We start from the raw sequence: 24,605 nt of genomic DNA on the forward strand, positions 1-24,605 counted from the left end.
CAACAAGGAAAGCGACACAAAATTAGTATTACCTTCCTTCCCAGTGAAAAAAAAAGCTCTAGTTGTTTTGGATCTTTGAAACAAACCGAAAGAAAAAAATTGAGTTCTTAAGAAATATTAGGTTCTAAACATAGGGGTAAACCCATAAAATTTTTTTAGGTGGGGCCAAAATTAAATTTTAGTTTTTAATAGTCTATATATTTATAATTTTCAAAGGATTAAATCAAAATTTTTATCATTTTTAGGGTGCAAAATGCAATTTTACATTTACTAATTTAAAATTTTAAAACTTTTAAAGGGCATAATGGACAATTTTCTTTTTGGGGGGGTCGGCGCACCCTACACACGCCACAGTCTAAACAGTTGCAAAGGTTGAGTTGATAAGGTTAGATTCTAATTGATTTTTATGTTATTTCTTTTTTTTACTATTAGGTATAATTATGTTATTATATGGTGATAATAATTTATAGTATGACATGCAAATTATTTTGTTTGATATACAATTTTTTTATTGATTTAACAAGGTATAAATTATTTTAATAGAAACTAATGTATATTTTTATTTTTATTTTATTTTACAGGTTTAGTATAGAAGATGAACAACCAATTCTTCGTATATGTCCATTTCGATGAGGTAATTTTTTCATACAGAAGTTGGTTGTATATTTGAATTGTGTCATCAAATAGAAATGAGGTTTAACAAGGGAGTAAAACTTGCTGAAATTAAAGAAAATATTGATGCGAAAATTGCTCGACATTGTAGGAGGAGGATGTCTAGACTATACTACAAATTTTCAGTTTCATCAAATTCGTGCAAATATGGGGAGATGCAACTTGTAAAGGATGATGACATGGAGACTTCCGTGAGCTCTATGGATAGGCAATCTTCTGTAGATAGGTTTGACTTTGATTCGATTGTTAAGTGGGTACAACCGTGTGATTATGGAGCAACATTGACATCAAATGGCATTCACACAATGCTTATGTTCAGTATTGTAACACCCCTTAACTCTTATCCATCACCGAAACAGGATTACAGAGTATTACCGGACATTTCAGATCAAATACGAACATCACATATCATATTACTATACATATAAAAAAATTAATTATATTGTCCTTTTTTATGAGCCCTCGAGGCCCAAAATATGTGTTAGAAACAAATCATGACTAAATCGGATACTCAGAGAATTTTTTCAAAAACATCAAAAATTTTTATAAAAATAAGGGATACACGCCAATGTGGCCAAATCGTGTGGCTCACACGGTCAAGAGACACGCCTGTTTCTCAGGCCGTGTGGGCATTTCGAAATAGGGACACACGGTCGTGTCCCAGCCTGTGTCGAAATTAAAGTGTATTCTGACTTAAGTCACACGGCCAAGTCACACGCCTGTGTGTTAGGCCGTGTGAGCATACTGACTTGCAATATTAAGGTGTAGGGGCTACACGGCCAAGTCACACGCTAGTGAACTAGGCCATGTGTCACACACGGTTGAGACACACGCCCATGTCTCTGCCCATATGAAAATAATTGAGCATTCTGTTTTAAATTTTAAAGTTGCGGGGGACAAACGACCAAACCACACGCCCATGTGTTAGCTGTGTGTCTCACAATGTCCAGTCACATGCCCATGTGTCTGGCTGTGTGGACTCAAAATGAACATTAAACAACAAGTTTACCATTCCCTGCAATCTTTTACACTAAGCAACTCAAAAGTCATTTATTCAACCAATTCAAAACACAATTAAACACATTCAAAACATGTCAAAATAAACATCCTAGGTTCCTAACCAATGTATCCTCATAGGTACCATAATTTTATTATCAAAACATATCAATACGACCTCATTCAAATCAAATTTGTAAACATGCCAATTTTAACCTATTTTTCCTATATTATATCGATTTGAACATCGATTTAAACATGTCATATTATGACCTCAAACATAAGCATATATTTATTTATAACCAACCCAAAATTAACTTATAATCATATTTACAATCAATCCACAATATAGTTATCATTTGGACGCTCTAGGTACATGCCGACACAAAATAAATATATATCACCACATTTGAGATCGGGATCGTTAATGGATGTTGAATCGACGATCAACTCTTAAGTACCTAACCTGCACACGGAAAATAAACCGTTCGCTAAGTATAAACTCAGTGATATTTCTATAATCTGAATATTTAAAGTAAAATAATATAACATACATGTTTAATCATACAATATCAATAACCATTCAAATAATCAATTTATAACAAATCATTCATAACTTATTCATTATTCATCACTTGCTATCTCAAATAAATTTTCACAATTCATATTTCTCATTTCCATTTCACATTCAATGCTTTTCAATACCATTCACAGTATCATTTCATTTAATTACCCCTATTAACACGACTCGAACTCAGATGGATACACGGATCCAACCAAAATAGACCAGTTTGGCACCCAGTGCCTTATCGGATAATTCAAAGTAATAAGTTGACACCTAGTGTCTCATCGGCTAAACCGAAGTAAGTTGGCACCTAGTGCCTCATCGAATTAATCTGAAGTAAATAATTGACACCCAGTTTCTCATCGACTCGAGGTCAAAAAATCCCTGAACACTTCCAATCTTGTGGCATGCCATCTATATCTAACTCAGTTCGATATAGTTAATAGGGTTTAATTCCACAATTCAAAAACAATCAATATCCAATATCCACATTTCACATTTCACATTTCACATTTCACATTAATCACAAAATCATCTAAATTCAATTCAATATTGATAAACCGTAATTTATACATATTTTTCCCCCATGTTTAACGTATTTTATGGATGATTTTCCATTAGAATTGGTGAATTCGATGCTCCTAATGCTTTAATTTCATGTTTTATACTTAGGAGAGCATAGGAGAGCAAAAGGAATGAGAAACGGGCCAAAAACAGAGAAAATGAGCCAAAGTATGAATTCAACACAGCTTGGACCTCCTCACACGGGCAGACCACACGGCCGTGTCAATTTGGCAGGCTCGAGCTAGGCCTGGAGTAATCGTACACGGGCGTGTCCCTGTCGAGCCCAAGTGAGTCCAATTCAGAAAAGGCCAATTTTGAGGGCTCTTAGGCATTCTAAAGCCTATAAATACACCATAGAGGAGGAAGAAAAGAGAGACGGAAAATGGGGAGTAAGGAATTACTCCAAGAAAGCCGATTGATCCATCTCAGAAGCCGGATTCATCATCAAGACTGAAGATCTCTCCTCAATTTCCCTTCAGGAGTTTTGGGTTTTCTTTATGTTTTGTATTCTTAATTCTTCTGAGATGTTTTCTTTTTTAGTTATGAACTAAACCCCTAAATACCTAAGGGGAATGAAACCTAAGACAAATCTTGTTATTATTTTCTGAATCGTATGATAAATATTTAACTTGTTCCTAATTATGTGTTCTTAATTCTTGTTTTGATATCCTAGAATACTAATTCAAGACATGCTCTTATTCAGAGGAGGAATAGACCCTGTCTAAGAGTACATTTTCCATAATTAAGCGAAGTTGATTGCGCACTTAGAAATAGGGTGACAAGATTTTGCCGGATTAGGTTGAAACCTAATAAGGGGATTCATAGATCGAGTTAATGCAACTCTAGACTGTTAATTAGAGAAAAGTCTCGATTATTCAATCTAGGGATTAGACGTTATTAGTCTTGAATAGGGATAATAACATAACTTAGGGATCTCTACGGAACAAGTTGAATGAATAAATGATTCGGAGCCAGAATAGCAAGTAAAGTCTAGGTGGATTTTTTTCTTAAGTATTGTCTTCATTCAATCGATTTTCCCAAAAGCAATTCCCCAATTCTTTTCTCTGTGAGTTCTTAGTTTAATTAGTTAATTAAAACAAAACCCTATTATTTTTAGACTAGATAATAAAAAGACAGCCATTACTAGTAATTTTGGTTCCCTTGCGTACGATATCCCGGTCTTGCCATTACTATACTATTGTTCGATAGGTGCGCTTGCCTTTTCACCGTGATAATAGTTAGTCTAGGTTTGATCTTCATTATAAATATTTATTACTTGTTATGAATCAAGCGATCAAGTTTTTCGCGCCATTGCCGGGGAACTAAAATATTAGGAACACTAAATTTTTATTACTTTAGCCATTTATTTTTCTTGCAATTTAATTTAATTTTGTTATTATTATTTATTAATTTATTTTTTCCTTCTCTTGGCAGGTTTTTATAGTTTATGACTAAAAGAAACTCGTCGGGACCATTACTTTTTGACGAAGAAATTGATCGCACAATTCGTAGAAACCAAAGGGAAATAAGGCGCAGCTTAAGATACATAGAGAACGAGCAAGAAGACGATACTCAACCCCCAACCGAAGAGATGGCTGAAAACCAAGGCAATCAGCTACCTCCTGCAATTGCGGTTAATCAAAATCCTGCTCCACGCACTATGTATGATTATGCTAAACCTTCTTTAACAGGAACTGAATCTAGCATAGTTAGACCTGCTGTAGCTGCAAATACTTTTGAATTAAAACCTAACACTATTCAGATGATACAGCAGTTTGTTCAGTTTGATGGTTTGCAGGATGAAGATCCCAACGCTCACTTAGCAAACTTTCTGGAATTTTGCGATACATTTAAAATCAATGGCATTTCTGATGATGCCATTCGTCTTCAGTTATTTCCTTTTTTATTGAGGAATAAAGCTAAACAGTGGTTGAACTCGTTACCACGAGGGCCAATTACTACTTGGGAACAAATGATTGAGAAATTTTTACTAAAATATTTTACGCCGGCTAAAACGGCTAAATTACGTAATGATATCTCTTCTTTTGTGCAGATAGACTTAGAAACACTCTACGATGCATGGGAGAGATACAAGGACTTACTAAGAAGGTGCCCTTACCATGGGTTACCGCTTTGGCTTCAAGTACAAACATTCCACAATGGTTTGAATCCCTCGACTCGGCAAATGGTTGACGCAGCTGCTGGCGGAACCATCAACAACAAAACACCCGAAGAGGCTTATGAATTCGTTGAAGAAATGTCACAAAATAACTATCAGTGGCAAGTCATGAGGACTAAGCCAACAAAAACAGTCGGCGTTTATAACGTCGACTCAGTTACAATGCTGTCAAATCAGGTAGAACTTCTCAATAAAAAGATTGATGGTTTATTTGGTTCTACGCAGGTACATCCAGTAATGAGGTGTGACTCAAGTGGAGGAGGTGTGCATACAGAATATCAATCCTTTAATCCCACAACCGAAGAGGAACAAGTCAACTATATGGGTAACAATAACTTTAGATCTCAAAATAACCCATGCAGTAATACTTATAATGCAGGTTGGAGGAACCACCCAAATTTCTCCTGGGGTGGTCAAGGAAATCAAAGACCACAACATCCTCCGGGCTACCAACAACCACCCTACCAATAAGAAAAGAAGCCAAACCTTGAAGATATGCTCTCAAAGTTTATTTCGGTGTCAGAAACTCATTTTCAGAACACCGAGACAACACTGAAGAATCAACAAGCATCGATCCAAGGACTCGAAACTTAGATAAGCCAGCTTTCCAAACTAATCTCGGAAAGACCACTAGGAAATTTACTTAGTAATACCAAATCAAGAGAGCATGTCAAAACAGTTACACTAAGGAGTGGGAAAGTGTTAGCGGAATCTGAAAAGAAGTTAGCACAAGAAGCCGTGGAAAGCGAAAGGAGGGAAGAAAAACCCGAAAATAGTGACAAACCAGTGCCGGAGGAATATACACTACCGATTTCATATCCAGCAAAATAAAAAAAAAAGATCACATTGATGCACAATTCAATAAGTTTCTTGAACTTTTTAAGCAATTACATATTAACCTACCTTTTGTTGAAGCCATCTCGCAGATTCCTACCTACGCAAAATTTTTGAAGGAGCTTCTAACAGATAAAAGGAAGTTCGAGGACTTATCTACAGTAGAACTCAACAAGAAGTGCTCCGCCATACTCCAAAACAAGCTGTCAACCAAACTAAAAGATCCAGGAAGTTTTATTAAATGTAACACCCCTTACCCGTATTCGTCGCCGAAATAGAGTAAGAGGCATTATCGGAGTTTACCGAATTAATTTTCCATTAATACGAGTTAAATACTATTCATTTACTAAAACATGTCATGGCTTCCTTTAGATGGGCCTCCAAAGCCCAAAACATACTTCGAGACCAAACCAGAATTAAATCGAAACCATAGGGAATTTTTTGTAAAATCCCAAAGTTTTTTTTTTGCTCAATATAACCCCTTTATAAATATCTAACCTTCCCTGCAAATTTTAAAACCGAGACCAATCCAACCAACCAATTCATTTCAATCAATTTGATACCAAATTATACTACTATTATAATTATACTATTTAACATATTCATCATTCTTTACTTTAATGTATATTTATTAAACAAGTCTTAGTATTTATATAATTATCAAACCTTATACATGCCATATAAATCAAAAAGAAATTTACAAAAGCTACCGGAGATAATCTGGATAGTGTGATCCTCTGTGTTGATCCGATCCTCCGTATACTTCCACGTCAATCTACAAGAGACATTGATTACACTCAAGTAAGCTTATAGAAGCTTAGTAAGTTCATAGGCATAAAACATAAATCTTACCAAATATTTATACACTTATACAATATACATAATTATTAAGTTCACCTGTCAACCACAGCCATTGGTGAGTTCCCTTGTATAAACTTACTACCACTTATCCATTTTCTTTAATTCTTTTGGGCCCATTTGTCACATATCATTCTTTAACCAAATTAGGGAATGGTTACGGAAAATTGAGTACTTCACTTTCACTTTGCCATAGTATAACTATGGTCTTGCGTATGATCACTTATCACCTTTTGAAGTCATAGTCCTGCCACAGTCTTACACTGATCACATTTATCACTTGTCACTGATCAGATAAGTGTAGCTAAAGCTACCACTTATCACTTATCACTTGTCACTGATCAGATACGTGTAGCTAAAGCTACCACTTATCACTTGTCACTTGTCACTTATCACTGATCAGATAAGTGTAGCTGAGGCTACCACTTATCACTTGTCACTGATCAGAAGTACTCAAATCCGACATTCCGCTCAATTTAATCATTTATTCGATTTTCAGGTTGTTATTTTATTCTCTATTTATCAATAAATATATTTCATCATACATATTACATTATATAATTCATAAAATTAACATATAATCATTAAACTTCAACCATATGAACTTACCTGGGTCGATTTGCAAAATTTGTGAAAGTTCAGGGACTAATCAGCTACTTTTTATTTTCCTCGACTTGATTCGGGTTCTCGATCTATCATTGTAAAATTATTCACTTATCAATATTGACTTCATCTTCAACCCGCTTATAAGTAATATTATCTATAATTTAATTATTTACTTATGTATATTCCAATGCTATCCATCCGTATCATAGTCACTAAATTATTTTTATATTTAGATACAGAGCTCCAAATTAGGATCAGCTAATTTTCCTTGAAACTAGACTCATATATCTTCTTATCATACAATTTTTAGAATTTTTGGTTCAGCCAATAAGTACATTTTATTCTTTAAAGTCACCCATGTTCTGCTATCTGACAATTCCGACCCTTCTTAACTAAAAAGTAATTATCTCTTTGTACAGAATTCAGATGATGTCCATGTTTGTTTCTATTGAAAATAGACTCATTAAGGATTTTAAAAATATAAATTTAAGCCCCTAATTATTTTTCTGTAATTTTTGATGATTTTCCAAATTCATAATAGGGGAACCCGAAATCATTCTGACATTGTCTTACAAAATCTATTATATCTCATGATCTACAATTCTGCTGCTTACACCGTTTCTTTTATAGAAACTAGACTAAATACGCTTTAATTTCATATTTTTTCATATTTTAATTCGATTTCTACAATTTATGGTGATTTTTCAAAGTTAGACTACTGCTGCTGTCCAAAACTGTTTTAGTGCAAATGTTGATTTCGATTTTTGCCCCAAATTTCACAGTTCATACAATTCAGTCCTTGCTCAATTAATCCCTCAATGAAGCTAAATTTTCCTAATTAATGATTTACCTAGACATTATAAGTTATTTCACAATTATTTAAATTCATAATTTCCACATAAAACCCTAACTTCAAACTCTTTCACCATTAGGTCCCAAACATTCACTTTCTATTCAATTCTTTCAATAAAATCAGCATATAAACAATTTAAAACTCTAATTCCATGCTAAATCATCATATAATTCCAGCACATATTCATAGAAACTTCCAATTTCTTTCATAGAATCAAAAACTAATGAATTCAACAAGTGGACCTAGTTGTAAAAGTCATAAAAACACAAAAATTTCAAGAAATAATCAAGAATTGAACTTACTCGCAGTAAAAATATGAAAAACCAGCTTAAGAAAACCCTTCTATGGTGTTTTTGCTTATGAGAATGTAGAAAAATAATGAGAAATCTAGATAATTCCACTTTAGTCCTAGGTTTATTAAGTAAATTTTGCAATATTCCAATTTTGCCCTTAATTCATCAATTTTCCTGCTGATTTCATGCCTCTTGCCGTCCAGCCCAAATATACCTTGGGTCTATTTGCCTTTTAAACCCTCTTTCTTTTATCATTTAAGCTATTTAATCATTTTCCATAATTTTACATTTGTTACAATTTAATCATTTTTATTCAATTAACTATCGAAACTTTAAAATTTCTTAACGAAACTTTAATACTAACTTATTAACACTCCATAAATATTTTATAAATATTTATGGCTCGTTTTAAAATTTTTAAACTCTCGATATCTCATTTCCGATTCTAATTTTTAAAATTTTTATTTCTAGTACACTATTCGCTGTTTCAAAAATTTTCCTAACTTCACACTTAACTTATATTCACTAAATTATTAATATTTTCTACTCATTTGTCGGATTTAGTGATCTCGAATCACTGTTCCGACACCACTGAAAATTTAGGCTATTACATACTATCCCTTGCTTAATTGATAATCTGAATATTGAAAAAGCACTAGTTGATTTAGGCGCTAGTATTAATTTGATGCCATATAAAATGTTCAAAAAACTTGGTTTTGGGGAACCTAAACCTACTAGGATGAGTATTCAATTAGCCGATAGATCTGTTAAATATCGTAGGGGTATTAAAGAATACGTACTTGTAAAAGTAGATAAATTTGTATTCCCTATTGATTTTGTTGTGCTTGACATGGATGAAGATGTGAAAGTACCTTTAATTTTAGGGCGTCCATTCCTAGCCACTACTAGAGCTGTGATTGACGTGGGTGACGGTAAATTGGTACTTAGAGTAAGTGACGAGAAGATGATCTTTAAAATTTACGATGCTATGAGATTCTCTCGGGAACAAGATGATTCGTGTTATTTCATTGACTCTATTGATCATATTACTCAAGACTCTTTTTAGGAAATTGTACAAGAGGTGACGATGGAACCGTAGCCAGCTCAAGACGAGAAGACAGGTGAGGAACCTAATGACCATTCTTCAAGACAAGTAGAATATGAGGGTATTAAGATAAACAATGAACTTAAGCAAAAACCCTCTATTGAGGAGCCTCCCAAACTGGAACTTAAACAATTACCAAACCATTTATAATACGCATTCCTTAGAAATAATTTTACATTACCAGTTATTATTGCTTCTAATTTGCAACCCAAGGAGAAAGAGGAATTAATCCAAGTATTAAAAGAACATAAGAAGGCCATAGCGTGGAAAATTTCTGACATTAAAGGAATCAGCCCTTCTTTTTGCACCCACAAAATTTTGATGGAAGATGAATACAAACCGTGTGTGCAAGCTCAAAGACGTCTGAACCCCAACATGAAGGAAGTTGTAAAAGCTGAGGTAATTAAACTTCTAGATGTTGGAATTATTTATCCTATTTCTGATAGTTCTTGGGTAAGTCCAGTGCAGCTTGTCCCCAAGAAAGAAGCATGACGGTTGTGACCAACGAGAAGAATGAATTAATCCCAACAAGAACAGTTACAGGGTGAAGAGTTCACATAAACTACAGGAAACTGAATGACGCCACAAGAAAAGATCTCTTCCCCTTACCATTCATTGACCAAATGTTAGAAAGATTATCCGGACACATGTATTACTGCTTTCTAGACGAACTCTCTGGTTACTTCCAAATCCCAATAGCTCCTGAAGATCAAGAAAAGACGACACTCACATGCCCATATGGTACGTTCGCTTATCGTAGAATGCCTTTTGGATTATGTAATGCTCCTGCCACTTTTCAGCGTTGTATGATAGCCATATTCGACGAACTCGTGGAAGATATCATGGATGATTTTTCGGTATTCGGTAACTCTTGCCATCTCTGCCTTAAAAATTTAAAACGAGTTTTAATAAGATATGAGGAATCAAACCTTGTGCTTAACTGGGAGAAATGTCACTTCATGGTTCAAGAAGGTATTGTATTAGGGCATAAAATTTCTAGTAAAGGGATTGAAGTGGATAAATCTAAAATAGAAACAATCGAAAAATTACCACCTTCTAGTTCAGTTAAGGCTATTAGAAGTTTTTTAGGACATGCTGGTTTTATAGAAGATTTATTAAGGATTTTTCTAAAATAGCTAAGTCTTTGACTAAATTGCTAGAAAAAGATATACCTTTTAACTTCGATCAGGAATGTTTAGAAATATTTAATACTTTAAAGGATAAATTAATTAATGCTCCAATCATAATTGCACCTGATTGGAACTTGCCATTTGAACTAATGTGTGATGCGAGTGATTTTGCAGTAGGTGCAGTATTGGGACAGTGAAAAGACAAGCATTTTCAACCTATCTATTACGCCAGCAAAACCTTAACGGCTGCACAAGAAAACTGTACTACTATGGAAAAAGAGTTGTTAGCTGTCGTTTTTGCATTTGATAAATTTCGATCATATCTCATATTGTCTAAAGTTTTTGTTTACACTGACCATTCCGCCATTCGCTACCTTTTAACTAAAACTGATACAAAACCTCGACTCATTCAATGGATTCTCCTATTGCAGGAATTCGACTTGGAAATTCAGTATAAGAAAGGAGCTGAAAATCTCGCGGTTGATCATCTATCTAGGCTCGAGAAATCAAATACCAGAGAACTAGATGACATGGAAATAAATGATTCGTTCCCTGAAGAATAATTTTTCACTATATCTAACTCCGAGGTACCTTGGTTTGCAGACATCGCTAAGTTCTTAGCTGCTAACATTATCCCAAAAGGGTTAACACACCAGCAAAAGAAGAGATTCTTTAATGATGTGAAAAACTACTTTTGGGATGATTCATTTCTATTTCGCAGATGTGCAGATCAAGTCATCAGAAGATGCGTTACAGGATCAAAAATATAAAAAATATTGGAACATTGCCACTCAGGGCCAACCGGAGGACACTATAGTGGCACTAAAACCGCACACAAAATACTTGAATCAGGTTTTTATTGGCCTTCGTTATTCAAAGACGCTATCAGGTATGTTACTTTATGTGAAAAATGCCAACGGACAGGTAACATATCTAAACGTGATGAAATGCCTCAAAACTATATGCTTTCTTGTGAAATATTTGACGTTTGGGGTATCGATTTCATGGGCCCATTCCCCAGTTCATTCGGAAATAAATACATCTTAGTAGCAGTTGACTACATGTCCAAATGGGTAGAAGCCCAAGCTCTACCTACTAATGACGCTAGAGTGGTAGTACGTTCCTTAAAAAGCTTTTCCCGAGATTCGGAACACCTAAAGCAATTATCAGTGACAAGGGTACTCATTTTTGTAATACCTAATTTGAAAAAACCATTAAGAAATACGGAGTTCATCATAGAACAGCCACCCCATACCATCCTCAAACTAATGGACAAGTTGAAATAGCAAACCGAGAACTCAAACGGATCCTTGAAAAAACAGTAGAATCAAACAGAAAAGACTGGGCAATAAAAGTAGACGATGCCTTATGGGCCTACAGAACTGCTTTTAAGACTCCTATAGGGATATCACCTTACAGACTTGTTTATGGAAAAAGTTGTCATCTACCATTCGAACTAGAGCATAAAGCTTTTTGGGCTAGTAAATTTCTAAACCTTGATCCCGAACTTGCAGGAAAAAATAGGTTGATGCAGCTGAACGAGCTAGATGAATGGCGAGCCAATGCATACGAAAATTCACGCCTATACAAGGAAGCAACAAAGCGGCGCCATGACGTTCGTTTAAAGCAACAGAAACAATTTGAAGTTGGAGATCTCATCTTATTATACAACTCAAGACTCAAATTGTTTCCCGAGAAACTAAAATCACGATGGTCAGGACCCTTCGTAATTCAATCTGTTCATCCATATGGCACAATAGAGGTAAGTCACCCATCATACGGAACTTTCAAAGTAAACGGACACCGTCTCAAATTTTATAATGGTGAGAATTTTAAAGTCGATGGAGAGGAGCTACGGCTCCATAAACCGCCCTGAATATACCAACAAGGTAACAGTTGAGCTTAGACTATAAACAAGCGCTTCTCGGGAGGCAACCCGAGTACTAACGATTTTAACTTATTTTAAATTCAAGTTTTAAACATTTAGGTCACTCACAGGGTTTTTGAAGCACAGGTTCCCAACTCCACACGGCCGTGCGATCTGGTCGTGCGAAAATAGGGTAAAAGATTTCCCCAAACACGGGCTGCAATAAAACGCCACAGCCGTGCGACATAGCCATGGTCGAATCTGCCGAATAAACCTGGGCGTGAGACACGCCCATGTCTAGCACCCGTGGACAGCACTATTGAAATAACACGAGCGTGCGAAAACCCACATGACCGTGGACGAAGCGAATCATGCGAGACACGGCTGTGCGATACGATCACGTAGTGACACAACCTAGACACACGGGCGTGCAATAAGACTGTGTGGTGACATTTTAATTAGCGACAAACACGGTCGAGCCACGGCGTACACGGGCGTGTGCCCCGGCAGTGCCACTTGAAAAATTAGAATAATTATCTTATTTTATTTTTCTTTTATTCAGTTTTTAAGACTCAATCGTTTTTAAGATTCATTTGTTTTCCTTTAAAAAAAACGGCTTACCTTCAGAGTCAAGCTTGCCATCCAGAGTTATCTCTAATTCTCGATCTCGCCAATCCAAGGATATCATTCGTTCTTAATACAGGAAGTTTCACTCCTCCCCCTATCTTATTTTTATACTCTAATATCTATCTTTGTACATTGAGGGCAATGTACATCTTAAGTGTGGAGGGATATTTATTAATGATTACCTTGTTCTCTTGAAAGGCTCTAATATCATATTTAGGATAAATTTTAATTGATTTATGATTTTGATTGATATATCTTGAATTAAAAAATAGGGATTTATACATTGATTGTTTAAACTTTAAGACATTAGAGAATCAAGCATGATAAGTTGATTTTTAAGAATTTAAAATTATAGGTTACTTCCCCAAGTCTAGGTATTACTTTGAATTGGAATTCACGAGTCTAAACATCAAAAAGCCATAATTTTTGTGAGATTTTTGAGCCTTTTGAGCATCTATTCATCCTTTCATGCTCAATTTTATTATTGCTTTGAGTGCGTCAGTATTGAACTGTTATTCTAGAACTTGCTTGATTATGCATGTCGAAACCACACCGTTTGATTTGATATACCAAAATGATTAAGGCACTTAGGATTAACCCACTCATGCCATGAAAAGCCTACCTCCACGATTAACCCCTAGTAAACCCCATTGAGCCCAACAAGCCATTCCTTGTATTAACCTCAATATTAACCCTTAACCCATTATTGTTGAAATCCCCTAAATTAATCCCTATTTTTGTCGAGATTTGAGTTGAATGGATTGCTTAGCTATGTTTTGTTCTTAATAGTTAATCTATGTTATTTAACTTGTTCTTCAAAAAAAAACAAAAACTATGTATATTTCTTAGTAATTTCATATTCTGAGAAGAAGCTCTATTATACGCAAGTGAAAATTAACTCTTTTTCTAGTTAGGCAATTTTTCAATTCAATCTTGATTCTAACCCTTTCTTTTAGCTTGTGACCACACCCCCCTAACCAAGCCTCACTACAACCTTCTAAAGACCTTTTGATTGATTTATCATCTTAAATTATAGTGGTGGAGATTTGATTTTCATGCAAGACTATGGTAATGACTGTTCATTATTGACTATCAAGTGCTTCATTTATTGTCCTTAAACACCTCGAGTGATTTGAGTGAATCTTTAGTAAGGATGTGAAACTCTGTAATATTCTAAATCAAAGGTAATTACTTAGATGCAGAGAGACACCTATGTTTGCATGATTAAATACTCAACTTGGAATGTTTGAAACTTTTATGTTCTTTTTAGTTGAATTCTCAATGTATGATTACCTATGGATTATTCTGAGATATTATTGATAGAAATTTTAAGTTGAGAAGAATTTATTTTGATTATGAGTTAAGGATTTTGCTTAAGGACAAGCAAATGCTTAAGTGTGGGGGTATTTGATAAACCGTAATTTATACATTTTTCCCCCATGTTTAACGCATTTTATGAATGATATTCCATTAGAATTGGTGAATTCGATGCTCCTAACGCTTTAATTTCATGTTTTATACTTAAGAGAGCATAAGAGAGCAAAAGGAACAAGAAATGGGCCAAAAATGGAGAAAATGGGCCGAAGTACGAATTCAACACGGCCTGTACCTCCTCACACGAGCAGACCACACGGCCGTATCAATTTGGCAGGCTTGAGCACGGCCTGGATTAATCACACACGGGCGTGTCCCTGTCGAGCGTGTCCCTGGCGAGCCCAAGTTGAGTCCAATTCGGAAAAGGCCAATTTTGAGGGCTCTTAGGCATTCCAAAGCCTATAAATACACCATAAAGGAGGAAGAAAAGAGAGACGGAGAAGGTGGAGTAAGGAATTACTCCAAGGAAGCCAATTGATCCATCTCAGAAGCCGGATTCATCATCAAGACTGAAGATCTCTCCTCAATTTCCCTTAAGAATTTTTAGGTTTTCTTTATGTTTTGTATTCTTTATTCTTCTGAGATGTTTTCTTATTTAGTTATGAACTAAACCCCTAAATACCTAAGGGGAATGAAACCTAAGACAAATCTTGTTATTATTTTCTGAATCGTATGATAAATATTTAACTTGTTCTTAATTATGTGTTCTTAATTCTTATTTTGATATCCTAGGATACTGATTCAAGACATGCTCTTATTCAGAGGAGGAATAGACCCTGTCTAAGAGTACATTTGCCATAATTAAACGGAGTTGATTGCGCGCCTAGAAATAGGGTGACAAGATTTTGCCAGATTAGGGTGAAACCTAATAAGGGGATCCATAGATCGAGTTAATGCAACTCTAGAGTGTTAATTAGAGAAAAGTCTCGGTTATTCAATCTAGGGATTAGACATTATTAGTCTTGAATAGGGATAATAACATAACTTAGGGATCTCTACGGAACAAGTTGAATGAACAAATCGTCCGATTCGGAGCCAGAATAGCAAGTAAAGTCTAGGTGGATTTTTCCTTAGGTATTGTCCTCATTCAATTGATTTTCCCAAAAGCAATTCCCCAATTCTTTTCTCTGTACGTTTTTATTTTAATTAGTTAATTAAAACAAAACCCCATTATTTTTAGGCTAGATAATAAAAGGACAGCCACTACTAGTACTTTTGGTTCCCTTGGGTACGATATCCCGGTCTTGCCATTACTATACTATTGTTCGATAGGTGCGCTTACCTTTTCGCCATGATAATAGTTAGTCTAGATTTGATCTTCATTATAAATATTTATTACTTATTACGAATCACGCGATCAAATATCAAAATGCTAGTTACTCACCTCAATCACTTACCATAATTATTAAATCAAAATATAACAATTAATTACTAGATTTGGGTTATAGAAATACAAACCAGAACTTCCGAGCTACTTCTGTCTACTTTGTCTTTTCCTTTCTTAGTCGAAGTTTCTGACACAATATTAGCTACGGAAATTAAAACAATTAAAATTAATCAATACAATTAAATTAAATTTTCACATTGAATATTTCAATTTTTATTCAACATTTGCCTAAATTTCAATTTAGTCCCTAAACCAAGACTAACTTTATTTCTCACAATTAATTCTATATTTTCATTCAATTTCCATTTTAAACTAGTTTTAACTCTCTAATTTCACTTAAATCCCTAAATTTCAATTTTTTTACAATTTAGTCTCTAATGCTTAAAACTTATAATTTATTCTACAACTCAATCCTTTTTCATTTCTAGCTTAAAAATCTATCAATTTAGTCTCTAATACTCTAATTATTCAACATAGACAACATTTAAAAACTCAATAATTTCTAAATTTTTAACGTAGGTTGGGTAGTATTTAATTCTAGGATTCTAAAAACGTAATAGAAAAATGACTAAATTGACTAACCAATTCAGCTTTGAACACTTGAAAACCCTAGATTTTTCTCGTTTCTTTTTCTTTCCGTTTTCACTCTGTTTCGTTTCAACTTTCTGGTTTCTTTTTCTATTCTTTTTCTTTTATTTATTTGTTTAATCTGGTAATTATTATAATAATATAATATAATATATATTTATATTTATATGCTTAAATATTAAGTATACATATATTATTATTATATACATATGTATATTATTGGTACACATGTAATTATTTTTACCATACACTTGTTAAATAAGGCTTAATTGGTTAGTTAGTCCCTTTACTTTTTCTTTAGTCTATAATTCAACTTTTACTCTATATGAAATTTAGTCCTTTCACCTAATTACTCTTAATTCAAGCAAATTTACCTAACCAAAACCTAATTAACTACTCAGCTGGCTTCGTAAATATTTTTAATAAATATTTACAAGTTTATTTTACGAAATCGGAGACCCAAATATACACTTTTCGATTACTCGTGACTATCGGGTCATTACATGTATATAACCCTAATTTGTATCCTTATTTAAAAATACATAAAATGGTGATTGGTACCCATGCAAATAGTGAAGAAACACTTAATAATGATTATGGTCCCGATTACCAAGGGAAGGAATTTAGTGACCCCGATCTCGATGAGGTTCTAAATGATATCGATGACAAAGGTAAAGTCGATGATGATAATGTAGACACCCTTCTTCTTGGGAATCTGACTCGTGGCATTGTTATACAAAATGGACCTTCAGCCCACATGCTGAGCATAGATCCTGATGTTGCGCATGCATTTGAGTTTCCAAAATAACCAAATATAATACCTTTCCTCAAGTTGGTGCCAAATTTTGAATAAAAAGAGTTGGTTGTAGGTCAACAATTCTCAAATAAGGAGTTATGTGTAGCTGTTATCAAGAAGTATAATATGAAAGTGTTGGTGAACTATAAAGCTGTTGTATCTAAAATGATATTGTATATTGAGGAGTGTTGAAGGTCTACAAAATGGTGGAACTGACGTGTACAAGTTGCACTGATACAGATGTCATGACTTTGAGAGATTCAGAAATATGTAGGGGCTCATACATGTACTGTTGTAAGGATGTCACAAGAAAATGGGAAACTTGATACGAATTTAATTTGTAGTTACATCATGCCAATGGTGAAAGACATGCCTACAATTCATGTATTAGTCCTAATTACAAGCATGCAATCCCAGTTTCAGTACAAAGTGTCACACAGAAAGCATGGTAGGCTAAACAAATGGTGATGGAATAGTTGTATAGTGATTGGAATGTGTCGTACAATGAACTTCAGGGATGGTTGGCCGCAATACAAGAGTATGTGCTAGGAACTGTGGTTGATTTACAAACATTGCCATCTTATGACCCGAATGACCAACTAAAGCCAGGGAAAAGAATTTTCCACAACTTGTTCTAGACATTCGATCCATGCATTAGTGTAACACCTCATTGCCCAATTCAATCATCGGGTTTGAGTTACAAGGTGTCATATTTATTTCCGGAACAACTATGATCAACATATTTAAATACCCATATTTTCTAATCAATTACATGTAAAACATGCTTTATAGGTAATAAATAATCACTTTTAGGTCACATACGAGCTTACAAAAGCTTAACAATATCCCAAGATTGAAAAAGGACCAAAATGTGAGGTTTTTAAAGCATTTCGGTGAATGTCGTGACTTCAAGGGTTTGGTGTCGAGAATTTGAAGTTAGTAACCAAACTTCTCAACCTGAAGACTATTTTGTAAAGTTTTCAAAACTAAATAGGACCGATATATGACCTCGAGTATGTGACATCTCGAGAGCAATGCAATATTGCAATATTCAGGTTTTAATGTAGCGACACTAAAGACAAACCCCAAATCTCGTGTTTCCAATGATTTCCAACAAGTATAATAACCAAGGCCATATGCAAATCATTTCTAACACTTAAGTATGCACAAACATAACTCTCAAACCAATAGTTTCACATACAAAACATATCATAACCAAACTCCTTAATTACACATATATATACGAGTTGTTTTAGACCATTTTCATCATTTGACCAATACTCTTAGGTACATGTCATTTGCAAAATAAAAAGGGTTATTTAAACTTTGATCGAGTCACTTATCATAGTCTGGATGTAGACTTTACTTTCCCGGGGTTTCGAGAATACTTGTACTTATGCACAGAACAAACAAACTGCACACTCAGCAATAGGGCTTAGTGGAAAATTTATAATTAAGACCATAAGAACATAAGCATCAACAACACTTCAAGCCAATACATGTATATAAATATGCACATAACATCTAGCCAACTTACATTTCAATGGTCAAACATTTCATCAGTAATACAAATACATAAGTATGCAAATAATACTAAATCATCCTACTCCAATTACAATATATGTGTTGGGAAATGTGTCCATATTATAGTAAACATGTAATTGTTTTCTATGTATTTGAACGATAAATAAATAGATGAAGTTAATTTCACATTTTAGTATTATATCTTTTGTGTTTCTTTCTTTCATGTTTTGCACACATAGCGAAATTGTGACAACCAAATATTAGCTCATTGATTGCCTAAGTTCAAACTAATGATAAGTCGTATTGTAAGAACATTTACATTGCGAGAAAGAAAACTTACTTCAGTAGATAATCTAAATGAGTTCATAATCTTGTAAAAAAATCAAAGTGAGCATTTTATTCAAATACTTAGAAGGATTATTATGTCGTCTACAATTCCAGTTAGAGAGATGGCTAGTTGATATGGATGATAGCAGAAATAGGACCATAAGTTTGTCCAATTTGCAAATTTAACTTAGGGCTCTAAACGTTTGGAAAGAAACTTGGATTTTGAAAAAACCTGAAACGCAAATAAATCCAAGTCAGATAAAAAAATTAAAGAAATCAATTAAAATAAATAACTAAGATAAGTAAAATGGAACAATAAATCAAAGATTAGAACAATAAAGAAGAAAATAAAAAAGATAGATGGAAAAGATGGAACGTGATGTGTAGAAGTCCTAAGGAGCTTTAGAAAAAAGAAGAATCCACAACCCTCTTCAAGCGGCTCTAATTTCCTTTATAAGAAAGAAAACTTGGCAAGAAAAAGTTTGAAGATAATCCTTACAACCTGAAAAGATTGTTAAAACTCTTCTTAAAGAAAACTCAAGAAAAATTCTTGAAAAGAAAAACTCAAAGAGAATTTATTAACTCGAAAGAGAAGTTGTTGAATAATAATGAATTGATTGAATTGTGTACAATACAAAAGCCTTTGTATAGGCTAGCTAAACAAATATAAATAAAACTCTTAAGTATACTAGAACTCTAATTAACTTAAAAAAAGAAGTATTTTTAAACTAAACTTTCTTGTTGACATAAAACTTCTTCGGTAATTAGCAAAGATACAACAATAACGGGGTTATCTTTAACCATTACCAATATGCAACTACAGATGGTTTTTGAGTCAAGCTTCCAGTGGTCATGCGTCATGCGTCATACGAGCAGAAGTGCATGTATGAGGCCCAACAAATTTTTGTATCTCCTACTATTGTGACTTCTAGATAAATACAAGTCGTACCTGCCACTTGTACCCTTCTGTCAACTTCTAACACTTACCAACATAGATTGTCGGTTTAGAGTCAGCCACACTATAGTCGACAAAAACCTTCAAACTATAGCATTTAATGGCATTGACACACTTGTTTTTGCTCGCAAATCTTTGACCCACGAACAACTCTTCCGATTCAGGATCTTCTTTAGTAGGTATGATGTCTGGGTACTCGGGGAACTCGAAAGCATATGTCGCATTGGGATCAACGATCGACATATGGGCCCTAAGATCATTGCGTATAATGATGCCACGACTCTGGTTTTCAACCGAAAAAGCATAATCATTTACACCAACTGATCCTTCGTCATCGATATCCTCTGGGACATCATCTAAATTCAGGTCACTAAAATCTTCACATTTGGGATTAGAATTATCATTATTATCGAATCTATCTTCACCAAGTGCATCGATTTCAATAACGACTGAATGTATCTGCAATCCACCACTGTACTGATTTGAACATCCAATGTTGAGATCAATGTCAAAATCGTGCACAGACGACCTAGGAACCTTTATACGCGGGTCTTCAACTCCATATTGTTGACTTAACTGTGTTACATTTTCAACGAGCTCCGCATCTTCTAACTCAGCAAATAACTGAATCAATTCAGTGTTCAACTTCCCTGATGGGCAATACAATACAACCAATATCTGAACGTCATCATCATCCAGAAGTTACATCTTAAAAAATTTGATATGATTTGACGAAACTGAAAATCTGTGGAACAGTTTTGTGATTCTCCTTCCACAACGCTGGGAAATTGTAACACCCCTAACTCATATCCTTCACTGAAATAGGGTTTCGAAGCATTACTGAATAAACATAATCTAAATCATTCATTTCAAAACATTTCAATAATCATAATACAATTCGTCATGGACATGCATAATGTCCCTCATTCGAGCCTTCGAGGCTTAACAATCACTTTAGAAATGATTTGGGACTTATTCGGGAACATTTGAAAATTTTAGGAAAAAGTTAGAAAAATTTAACTTCAGGGGTCATACGATCGTGTGGTTAGCCCGTGTGACTCACACGGTTAAGACACGCCCCCGTGTCTCAGGCCGTGTGGCACTTAAGTAGGGACACATGACCGTGCTCCTAGCTCGTGTCCGTGCCTGTGTAACTCTCTGACTTGGGTCATATAGCCAAGCCACATGCCCGTGTACCAAGCCGTGTAACTTTCGAAATGGCCTCGCAGGCCCATATGCTAGCCGTGTGTCTCACATGGCCAAGTTACACGCCCGTGTGTCTGGACGTGTGGACCTAAATTGTGCCTTCAACCACAAGTTTACCATTTCCTACTTGCTTGGGCATTAAACAACTCAAAAACCATTCGTTTAACCTATTCAAAACACAATTAGACACACTCAAAACATGTCAAAACAATCATCCTAGGTGCCTACCACATTTATATCATCAGAATAGATCATCAATACATCATTCAAATCAAAGTTCCATGTAACACCCCTATACCCAGTTTGACCCAAAAAACCTGATATAGGGATATTACATTTGGTGCCAAAGTGATTTTGGCTAACCACTAATATATTTGAACATTAAAAAAAAATTATAACTTATATTTTAGTCCCTACTACTTGGAACATACTTGATTATCCTAAGTACAGGTCATTCTATTCAAATTTTTGAAATGTAATCTCTTGACACTTGGAGATGTGATGAGATGGATGCTTACAACCTCAATTATAACTCTTCAAAATCACTATACCTAATTTGTGCACGAAAAACAAAACCGTACATTGAGTAAAAACTCAGTGGTATTTCTATAATTTGAAAATTTAAAGACAAGAAATTACAAATATACAATTGAAATATAAACAGATATTAATATTTAAATATTATCACAACAATATCATATTTCATTTGTTTCACAAATATCTCTGTAGCACCCTTTACCCGTACTCGACGCCGAAAAAAGGTATGAGGCGTTACAGGACATAAACTCAAACAAACATTCAAAATCGAGACATGGATTTGCGCCTAAATTAAAACATTTCATTCACATGCATATTGTCCCTTATATGAGCACACGAGGCCTAAAACATATATTGGGTTTGGTTCGAGACTAAACCGAGGACTTTCAGAACTTATACAACACTTAGAAAATTTCTTTGTTTTAGAGGGTTACACGTCCATGTAGCTTGGGACACACCCGTGTCCTCAGCCCGTGTAACTCTCTATTTATGAAGTCATATGCCCGTGTGCTAGGGCTGTGCCCTTCACACGGCTAAGACACACAGTCGTGTCTCTACCCGTGTGTTTACTATTGGGCATTATATTTTACCTAATTAGGGTGCAGGGGACACACGGCCGGATCACACGCCTATGAGGCTGGCCATGTGTCTCACACGACCTAGACACATGCCCGTGTGTCCACTCATGTGGACAAATTTGAGGCTATTTTCCAAGCCAATTGCCATCCTTATTTGCACAAACACATACATGACTTCAAAGGCACTTAGCATGTCATAAATGAGCACTTAAACATACACAAACAAGACATGATCATAATCATTTCATCTTCACTATTACATGCATAAAACTTCATACTTTGTCAAGCCAAATTTATAAAATTTTCATACACTAAGAGTTGAAATTTACTTCCATTTAACATACTCAAGTCTAGGTTATTATCATACCACTCACTCACAATTCCATCATCAAACATCCATAGTCACATCCACAATCCATCCACACCTAAAAAATTTAACCACATCATGTACGACCTTGGCACATGCATGCATATATGAATAGGTTTACAACCAAATAGTCAATATAAGCCATATCTCTTAGCCTTATACAAATTGGACCATAAACTATTCTAGGCTAAAACATTTGGCCACATTAACAATGACATAATTAATCAAAAGACAAAGACCCTATACATGCCATAAACTTAAAATACTTGTGTTTACTTATACCCAAATGATATCTTGATAGTGTGATGGCATCTCCGGCGGTCTCCAACCCAAGCTAGCTAAATTAATCTATAAAAGATGGGAAAGGAAAGGGGGAGTAAGCTTAAATCTTAGTAAGTTCATATGAAAATAATAAGCAACTCATGCTAATCATATGCTATGCTTGACAATATAAGCACAAGTTAATATAAAAATAGCTATAAATCTCAAGGTTGTAATATAACCTATTCACATGTTTACTCTCTTTTAATTTATTGAAATAATTTAACACTACTCGACTTTTAGTCTAGCAGCCATAATTTCTCCATTGTAGCATGTTTCATAATTATCAAAACATTTTAAACATCGTAGTAAAAGTACACGTTACTTATGTATATTCATGTTTTCATACATATAGCTCAACATATTTCAAATTGTAATAACTCTTTCTTTCCATGCTTTCTTAACCATTTTAATAGGCAATTAGGCCAATATTTCCTTTCACTCATAATCAATAAATCATAATTCAAATGAATAACATTTACTGTTTCACCAATCAATTGGGCCCCCAAGGCCTAACATATAGTCATCAACCGTGTTTCCATGCATTCATACATCATGACCATAAATCAACAATCGTAGGGCTATCTCAAAGTCACTTTCATAGTGATCATAACTCACAATAACATGAAGTCAGTTCTTAAAATCTTAATGGACATACTAGTACCATCTCGTAACATAACCACTTATTTCTCATCTTTGGCATACCCGTTGAACATTTGGAATAGTAAATGGATATACGGAAAGTCTTTGCACATAAGTGCCACATATGTAGCTAAAGCTACCTTATATCTCATATCACATAAATGCTCGCTCTCGAGCAAATCTCAAGCCTGCTCACACAAGCTGACGGTCAAAACGCAACTACGAAGTACTACTCACACAAGCTGTCAGGTATCCGCAACACATGCCGAACTACCTAGCCACTGGTAGACGTACGAGACCAGCACCAGGATCACATAATCACACATACATCACAAATATCCTTAGTGACATGTCACTCGTATCCTATCCTATTCCTAAGGTTCAAATGGGATTTTTCTCACTTATCCAAACTTCGTCAAATACAACCATAGAATCAATCATTTATTTCATACATTATCAAAGCATTTAGAATATTTAAAATACAAACATAACATAGCATTATTTACATGTGAACTTTCCTCAATACCAAAATGGCAAAGAGGGACCTAACCGTCAATTACTCATTTTCCCTCGTTCTAGGCCCAAATCTCATTTTCTTTGATCTATAACATCACATTTAGCCCACTTATTAGTCACATTACTCAATGTGACCCAAAAATCATACTATGGAAAAATTACATTTTTGCCCCTAAAGTTTGTCATAATTACACTTTTTCCCCTAGGCTCGTAAAATGAAATTTATTCAATTTCTTTAACATACAAGCCTAGCCGAATCATTTTCATAACTATAGCAGCCCACAATTTCCATTAAAACACACTTTTACTACATATTTTATAACTTTTACGATTTAGTC

At 34.6% G+C, this 24,605-nt stretch overlaps 1 non-coding gene across 1 annotated transcript; it reads right to left on the minus strand.

Moving 5' to 3' along the window:
- Window positions 1-4,817: 4,817 nt before the first annotated feature.
- LOC121205257 (small nucleolar RNA R71) lies at window positions 4,818-4,924 on the minus strand. Its single transcript, XR_005900342.1, has one exon. It is a non-coding gene; the product is annotated as a small nucleolar RNA R71 (small nucleolar RNA).
- Between the last annotated feature and the right edge of the window lie 19,681 nt (window positions 4,925-24,605).

The sequence above is a fragment of the Gossypium hirsutum genome, chromosome A08, assembly GCF_007990345.1.
Source record: "Gossypium hirsutum isolate 1008001.06 chromosome A08, Gossypium_hirsutum_v2.1, whole genome shotgun sequence".
Lineage (NCBI taxonomy): Eukaryota > Viridiplantae > Streptophyta > Magnoliopsida > Malvales > Malvaceae > Gossypium > Gossypium hirsutum.